This window comes from Trachypithecus francoisi, unplaced genomic scaffold, assembly GCF_009764315.1.
Source record: "Trachypithecus francoisi isolate TF-2019V2 unplaced genomic scaffold, Tfra_2.0 Lachesis_group14, whole genome shotgun sequence".
NCBI lineage: Eukaryota > Metazoa > Chordata > Mammalia > Primates > Cercopithecidae > Trachypithecus > Trachypithecus francoisi.
Genome location: NW_022681459.1, coordinates 35,628,803 through 35,636,884, shown reverse-complemented (window position 1 = coordinate 35,636,884; position 8,082 = coordinate 35,628,803). Strand labels below are relative to the sequence as shown.

The window sequence follows — 8,082 nt, the reverse complement described above, 5'->3', positions numbered from 1 at the left end:
ACTCCGGAGGCTGAGGCAGGAGAATGCTTGAACCTGGGAGGCAGAGGTTGCAGTGGGTGGAGGTGGCACCACTGCACTCCAGCCTGGGCAATAGAGCAAGACTCCATCTCAAAAAAAAAAAAAAAAAGAGAGAGAGAGACAGAGAGCAAGAGGGAAAGACAGCAAAACATTTGAAGCTTATATGGAGACAATCTCTAATATATTACCATTACTCATTATCATTTTATATTGATAATGAGTTGATCAGCACTACTATCTCTGGCTGTTGCAGAGAGAGCTTCCACTCATGCTACCTAGGGCCAGGTTCTTGAATCTCAGCCTAGTGTCCCCTGAGAACTCAACATTCATGGAAGCCTGGGGTTCAGGGAACCTCTAGAACTTATAAATTAGATGAAATTGCATGTCAACTTCATGTGTCATTGTGGGTTGCCCTTAACCCAATGAAAACATCTTCTCTGTGAAGAAACTATTTCAAGTCTTGAAAAACTGAAATGTGAGTGGATTTTTAGGATAACATTTATGGTTGCCAAAGTAAGGTGGACTTAGAGCTAAATGAAGCGAATCAGATGAGAAAGAGCCTGCAGTCATCAGGCCAACTCCTCCAACCACATGGTACATTTTTGTGAATTATTTTCCTCCTGAGGCTGCTCTTGATTTTCATTTTGACCAGATCAGAGGAGCGGGCAGAGAACACATTACGTGAGTGGCCCTAACCTCCCACAGCTATAAAGGAAACATGGAATGGAACATGGACACAGAAACCAATGTATGTTGGCTGTCTCTAGGCACTAGTTTTGTTTTTCTGCATTATCTCATTCAATCCCCCATGCCCTTCAACAGTATTATTAGAAGAACTCAGAAGGCAGCATTTGCACTTCAGAAATGTTATTACATGCCGAGGCAGGTGGATCACCTGAGGCCAGGAGTTCGAGACCAGCCTGGCCAACGAGGCGAAACCCCATCTCTACCAAAAAAACATAAAAATTAGTCAGGCGTGGTGGCACGTGCCTGTAATCCCAGCTACTCGGGAAGCTGAGGCAGGAGAATCACTTGAACCTGGGAGGTAGAGATTGCAGTCAGTGAGCCGAGATTGCACCACTGAACTCCAGCCTGGGTGACAGAGTGAGACCCCATCTAAAAAAAAAAAAAAAAAAAAAAAAAAAAAGAAGAAGAAGAAAGAAAAAAAAGTTATATGCATTTTACACGTGAAGTTGGTGAAGTTGACTGTCTTGCCCTACACCTCTCACACAGCTCTTAAATGGACCATGAGCTCCATAAAGAGAGGGCAGGATCTTACTCCCCTGTGCTTCCCAGGAGCTAGCATGGGACCTGGCAGAAAACAGGCATTCAGTACACATTTGCTGAAGGAAAGTTAAGAACGTGGCAGAAGTGGAATTCAGATCCATTCCTATCAGTCTTCAAAATCTTTGCATCTTTCCACAGAACCAACTTATCTCTGTGTGTAAGATCACAGAGTTTTGTTTGTTTGTTTAATTTTAAGTTCCGGGATACATGTGCAGGATGTGCAGGTTTGTTATATAGGTAAACATGTGCCATGGTGGTATGCTGCACCTATCAACCCATCATCTAGGTATTAAGCCCCACATGAATTAGCTAGACCACAGAGTTTTTGTCTTGGCATAGGAAATGCCCACAACTGAAAATATATTAAGCTATTTGTCTATTCATTCATTCCTTCCTGAAAATGAAGTATCATTGTATGCATCTTCTTTGATAGAACAGGTATCATTTATTCCTCTCATACACTTGTACTTTCCCTTTTCCTCCTTCCAGAGATGGGTCTTGACCTAGAGCCTCTCTCAATACTGGATTCATTCATTTTCTAATGGAAAGCTATTTGAATAAGACCCTTGGATTCTTGGCAAACTACCTATTTAGGTATAAAAACTGCATGCAGATGGGAAATTTTTATTACTAATTAAAGCTGGGCCCAATCCCACAAACCTCTGCATGACCTTTATCTTGCTCATCCCTTTACCTAGAACAGTGCCTGAAACTTAACGGAAACTCAGTATTTCCGGAATGAATGAGTGAATGGAATCCCCACATCGCAGATGGCAAACACATGTGCCTTCACTCAAACCTCAAATCACTTTGAACCTCACTAATGATCCTAGTAATCATCCTGTGAGGCCAAGAGAGGACCTCTGCATCCTTCCACACAGCACCCCAAACAGCAACTACCAACCTACTGAAGGCAGCATTTGCAAAGAAATTTATTTACACTTTCTTGTGGTTGTCTACCCTGGAAAGCTGAGCTGAGTCACACTTCATTAAGGAAGACCTACGCCTGTCCCTCTGGCTTAAGGCCAAGGCTAGAAGACCTCAGCCAAGTGGCCTATTCCTCTGTGGCTTTATTTCTAATGGGTCCACAATCTAGTCATCTGATATGACCCCGAGATGTACTGGAGCTGGCTTGGATTGGCTCAGGAGAACAGATTGTCCATGTTTCTTCCCACATCTGCATTCAGTAACTTCATGGTTGGCAGCTTGAAATCAGCCACAGGTTGGCGTATTTACACCATGGAAATCAGCAAGGGCTACAAATCCAGGCTTGTTTGTGTGTATGCACGTTTTTCTGAGACCCAGGTGTTAAGCCAGCACATCACTTCCTTGACTCTCTCAATTCCAGTAACCAAACGAAATAAAGAAGAACAAGTCCAAAGGGGATTTTTTTTTCCTCACTGAGAATAGAAGTGGCTAAACCACTCATGGGAGGCTTCCTTCCCAGTGGTCTCAGCCTGGTTCCTTTGTTTGCTTGTTTGTTGAGATGGAGTCTTGCTCTGCCTCCAGGCTGGAGTGCAGTGGCGTGATCTCGGCTCACTGCAACCTCTGCCTCCCGGGTTCAAGCGATTCTCTTGCCTCAGCCTCCCAAGTAGCTGGGATTATAGGCATGCGCCACCACACTCAGCTAATTTTTGTAATTTTAGTAGAGATGGGGTTTCACCATGTTGGCCAGGATGGTCTCGATCTCTTGACTTTGTGATCTACCCGCCTCGGCCTCCCAAAGTGCTGAGATCACAGGCATAAGCCATCATGCCCAGCCTCCAGCCTGGTTTCTCTTTGGCCTTACAAGGAAAGTAGAGGAAAGGAAGCAGCCCGGGTTACCAAAGAGATAGAGAGAACAGCTTGCTACATGGAAGAAAGAAGTTTTAGCCTCTTTGTTCTTCCTGTGAAAAACTCCATCCGTACTCCTAAGCAGCTGTGAACATCACGAGAGCCTTTTTTTCCAAGTGGTAAAGTGAGGTTGAGTGGGAAAAGGACCTGGAGAGACTCTTTTTTTTTTATCCTTTATGCTTTTTGTACTACCTGCATCAGAATCACATAAGAGGCCTGTTGAAATTTTCATTACCCAGGCAGCACCCCGCATGAGCTGACCAAACCCAGAAAATAGGATTTAGAAAAACGCATTCCAATAGACACAGCCAAATGACTCTTAGGAGACAAGTGATTCTTAGGTGGCTAAATTGAAACAGACTTACCCAGGGAGGTTATTTAGAACGCACGTATCTGTGCCCTGTACCAAGAGATTCTTGCCAGTAGGTCTAGAGTGAGCCCCTAAAACCTATGGTTTGATAAAGCTTTCTAGGTGATTTTGATGACAGTTGAAGTTAGACTTTGTAATCAACACATATTTTTCTCTCTCTCTTTTTTAACAAGATGAACTTTTTCTTTTTTTTTTTTAAATTCCTGGCTTGGCAAAAACAGGCTTCATTTAACGTAGAAAATCTGGATACCTTCTTTAGATAAACACCACCAAACTCTTTCAAAACACAGGCATTATGCTCTTTGTTTGGACTGGTTTCATTTAATCCACAAGATAAGCCTACAAGATATAGCGAGAGTTGGTATTACTATTCCCACTTTACAATCAAGGAGACCAATGCTTACAGGCATAGTTATTTGTATAAAACCAAAAAACTAAAAAGAGGCAAAGCTGGAATTCTTACTCAAACAATTTGATACTAGAACTCACACCTTTAATTACACGTACTGCCGCCCAAATGTTTTCATAAATACAAAGATAATAACTTAAAAAGCTCACGGAGTGAGCAAAAGGATTTTAAAAAAAAGAAAAACGAATACTGAAAATTTCTCCAAAATATAAAATTCTACTTTTCTGGATATTCTTCATATGGAAGTCTGAACTGGTTACAGTAGATTTATATGGGCAGAAAGCAATCAGAATAATTGGTTTGGGTAGAGCAAAGTAACCAATAAAGTAGCTTGAACATGACCTTTCGGAGGCAGCTTTGTATTTTGTTCCAATTCTCTGGCCCTGTTTCCTCGCTCGTTAATTGGTAGTTTGTTCTCTAGTCAGGCTGCCTGTTTCTGACACTGGGTAATGCATTATGAGATAATCTACTTTCGGTGACTTCACACGGTTCCCATGGCAACCGTCAATGCCATTTCCCTGCAGGATGGCTGCTTCATTTGTTTCAAATGTGTTGCAGAAATGTAAACATCTTTGATTTTTAAAATGTCCAGTAAAAGGACAGTCCACACAAAGAAAGACATTTATGTAATTACAAGAGGGAAACAATCTATAATTATTCCAACTCCTTTCCCCTGGATTAAAAAAAAAAAAAGTGTAGGGTTTTGGTTTTGTTTTGTTTTGTTTTTGTTTTTTTACCTTTTTTGTTTGGGGAAAGAAAACAAGAAAAAGGTTTGCTTAACAAGACATAATTGAAGAGACACAACACTTCTGTGAAAAGACCTTGTTCATTAAAGCTATAGTTCATTAGAGTTAAGGTGGCAACATTTCTGGAAGGAAATAACCACATCCATCAACCCAACCACCACAAATACAAAAAACATACTTACCTAGAACATCACCAGAGGTGGCCCCGCCATGCTGACATTCAGAATTAATAATCCAAGATTCTCTTGGTCAATGGAGAGAGTTCTTTTTATTTAATTCTTGCTGGTTAGCTATCTGTTCTTCAAAGTGAGCTCTAGAGGAAATTGCTCATCTCAAGATGCGACCCCAAAGCAAAGGAAGTCAGCGTACAGATCTTTTTTTTTTTTTTAAGTTGTATTGAGGTATCATTGATATAGTTTAAAAACTGCACATATTTCATGGACACAGTTGGATCTCCTTAGGCATAGCATCTGGATCTTGCTAGCATCTATGCTGTGTTCTTTCTTACTTATTTGCACATGCTGTTCCTTCTGCTTTGCATGCTTTTCCCATCTTTTAGGTCAGCTCATTCCACTCATCCTTTGGAATCAAATTCAAGTATCACCTCCTCCGGCAAGCTGTGGTAGGCAGAATTCAGACAGTCTCTCAACATTGCAGCACCCCCAGTGTACCCACCTTGTAGAACCACCTCTTCTCGAGTGTGAGTGGTCCTATGACTACAATGAAACATCTCTTCTGAGATTAGGTTTATCCAAAGGGAGCTTATCCAGAGAGGGCCTGACCTAATCAGGTAAACTCCTTCAAAGGAGTTTAACACTGGGCTACCAGTTTCAGCTTCAACACTTAAAGAGCTTAGAAATTGTCCCACCCTTATACTCTGAAACAAACTGGACAACCTAAAAATGAATAAAGTTATTGGACCCATAAAATAACTGAAGAGGTGGGAAAAACTGCTGTTCTAAAATCTGGAGAGAGAGTCTTGTCCAGAGAAACACAGATGAGATCTGCTTACCTAGAGGAGAAACCTCTGGAATCATAAACTGGAAGGAAGACCCAAGTGGCAGTTTTGGCAAATTGCTGGAGCTTGAGTGTAGACAACCATGAGTGAGAAATTCCTAGGAGCCACATTCTTAGAGGGTCTGCCACATTTGTGAACTTTACCTCCAGGAACCTTCCCAAGTTGACGAGATGCAAGAAATATCCTCTTTCTGGCTCTGGTAGGAAGACAGGCAGAGTAACCCTTTAGAAATACACCTAGACGAATCTTTTCCGTAACAAAGGCTTCACTTCAGGAGAAGTTCCAAAGCCATCCAGCTGGAGGGAAAAGAATTCTTCCCACTCCAGTCCTCTTCAGCATCTCACCTAAGAGGAAAAGAAACAAAGTCAGCAGGGTCTGGGGTGGGGCGGCTCACGCCTGTAATCCTAGCACTTTGGGAGGCCGAGGCAGGTGGATTAACTGAGGTCAGGAGTTCAAGACCAGCCTGGCCAACATGGCAAAACCCCATCTCTACTTAAAATACAAAAATTAGCCAGGCATGGTGGTGCATGCCTATAGTCCCAGCCACTCAGGAGGCTGAGGCAGGAGAACTGACTGGAACCCGGGAGGTGGAGGTTGCAGTGAGCTGAGATAGTGCCACTGCACTCCAGCCCGGGTGAAAGAGTAAAACTCTGTCAGAAAGGAAAGGAAAGGAAAGGAAAGGAACGGAACAAGGAAGGAAGAAGGAAGGAAGGAAGGAAGGAAGGAAGGAAGGAAGGAAGAAGAAAGAAAGAAAGAAAGAAGGGAGGAAAGAAAGGAAGGGAGGGAGGGAGGGGAGGGAGGGAGGGAGGGAGGAAGGAAGGAAGGAAGGAAGGAAGGAAGGAAGGAAGGAAGGAAGAAGAAAGAAAAAGAAAAGAAAGGAGAGAGAGGAAACAAAAAGAAAGAAAAGAAAAGAAAGAAAGAAAGAAAGAAAGAGAAAGAAAGAAAGAAAGAAAGAAAGAAAGAAAGAAAGAAAGTAAGTTAGCAAAGGTCAGGGCTTCAAAGAAATATCCAGGAACAGTGGATGTGGCAAAAATAAAAAGCTATACGACTGGAGAAATACTTGTGAAGATCACAGCTCTAAGATACAAGCTCACTGGAAGACAGATTTAATTGGAAGGCTGTAGAATGTTCCTCTTTGCTCATTCCTTACCACTATACTAACAGGGCTCCAGTAACATGACAGCAGTGTACAGGTGAAAGACCTGCAACACAGATTCTTTCTGAAGACAAAAATTCAGTCACAATTAAAGAAGTGAGATAGTAGAGATTTTTGAAGCCTCTGGCAGTATAGTGACAGCAAACATTAAACAGAGCTCAACTTCTAGCAAGATTATTTATCCCCAGTCCTATTACCTCACTCAGTATGTCTGGCCTTCAACAAAAAAAAAATGACAAGGTATGCCAAAAAAGCAAGAAAAAACAGTGAAGAGATAAAACAATCATCAGAATCAGATTCAGATATGATATTAGAATGATCTGACAGAATTTAAAATAACCATGATAAATATATTATGGAGTATAATGGAAAAAGGAGACAACATTCAAGAACAGACGGGTAATACAAGCAGAGACTCTAAAATAAAATCAACCACATTAATGCTAAAACCAAACAATACAGTACCAGAACTAGGGAATGATTTCAGTGGGTTCATCAGTAGACTCAACATAGCCAACAAAAGAATGAGGGAACTGGAAGATAAGTCAATGGAAACTTCCCAAAATAAAATACAAAGAGGAAAAACAAAAACAAAATATAGAAACAGAACACAGCATTCAAGAACTGTGGGACAATGTCAAAAGGTGTAACATATGCATAATTGGAGTACTATTTCTAAAAAAAGAATAGAGAAGAAAAAATATTTGAAGTAATAATGGCTAAGAACTTTCCATAATTAATGACAACATAAAACCATAGATCCAGAGAATACCAGTAACAGTAAAAACAAAAATATCTAGATGTATCATATTCAAACTGCAGAAAACCAAAGGAAAATAGAATAATCTTGATAGAAGATACAAGGACAATACACTTTACTTACAGAAAAACAACAAAAAGAATTACAGGAGACTTTGCATCAGAAAGTATGCAAGCAAAAAGAGAGTGAAGCAAAATATGTACAGTTGAAAGAAAACAAACTCACTAACATAGAAATCTGTATCTATGAAAATAAAGAACCGAAGACTTTCTCAGACAAACAAATGGGAAAGGTTTTTATCACTAACAGATGTCCCTACAAAAAAATGGGAAAGATTTTTATCACTAACAGATGTCCCTACAATAAGTGTTAAAATAAATTCTTCAGGCAGGAAGAAAATCATACAGGTCACAAACATGGATGTGCATAAAGCAAGAAAGAACAAAGAACCGGAATAACGTATATGACGATTGCGTCATATGAAT

General features: G+C 40.8%; 1 long non-coding RNA gene across 1 annotated transcript; it reads right to left on the bottom strand.

The window, feature by feature from the left end:
* Positions 1-3,307: 3,307 nt before the first annotated feature.
* On the bottom strand, positions 3,308-4,311 carry LOC117096700. Its single transcript, XR_004442593.1, has 2 exons — positions 4,260-4,311; positions 3,308-3,847 (listed from the first exon to the last, which is right to left on the bottom strand). It is a non-coding gene; the product is annotated as an uncharacterized LOC117096700 (long non-coding RNA).
* Positions 4,312-8,082: the final 3,771 nt, after the last annotated feature.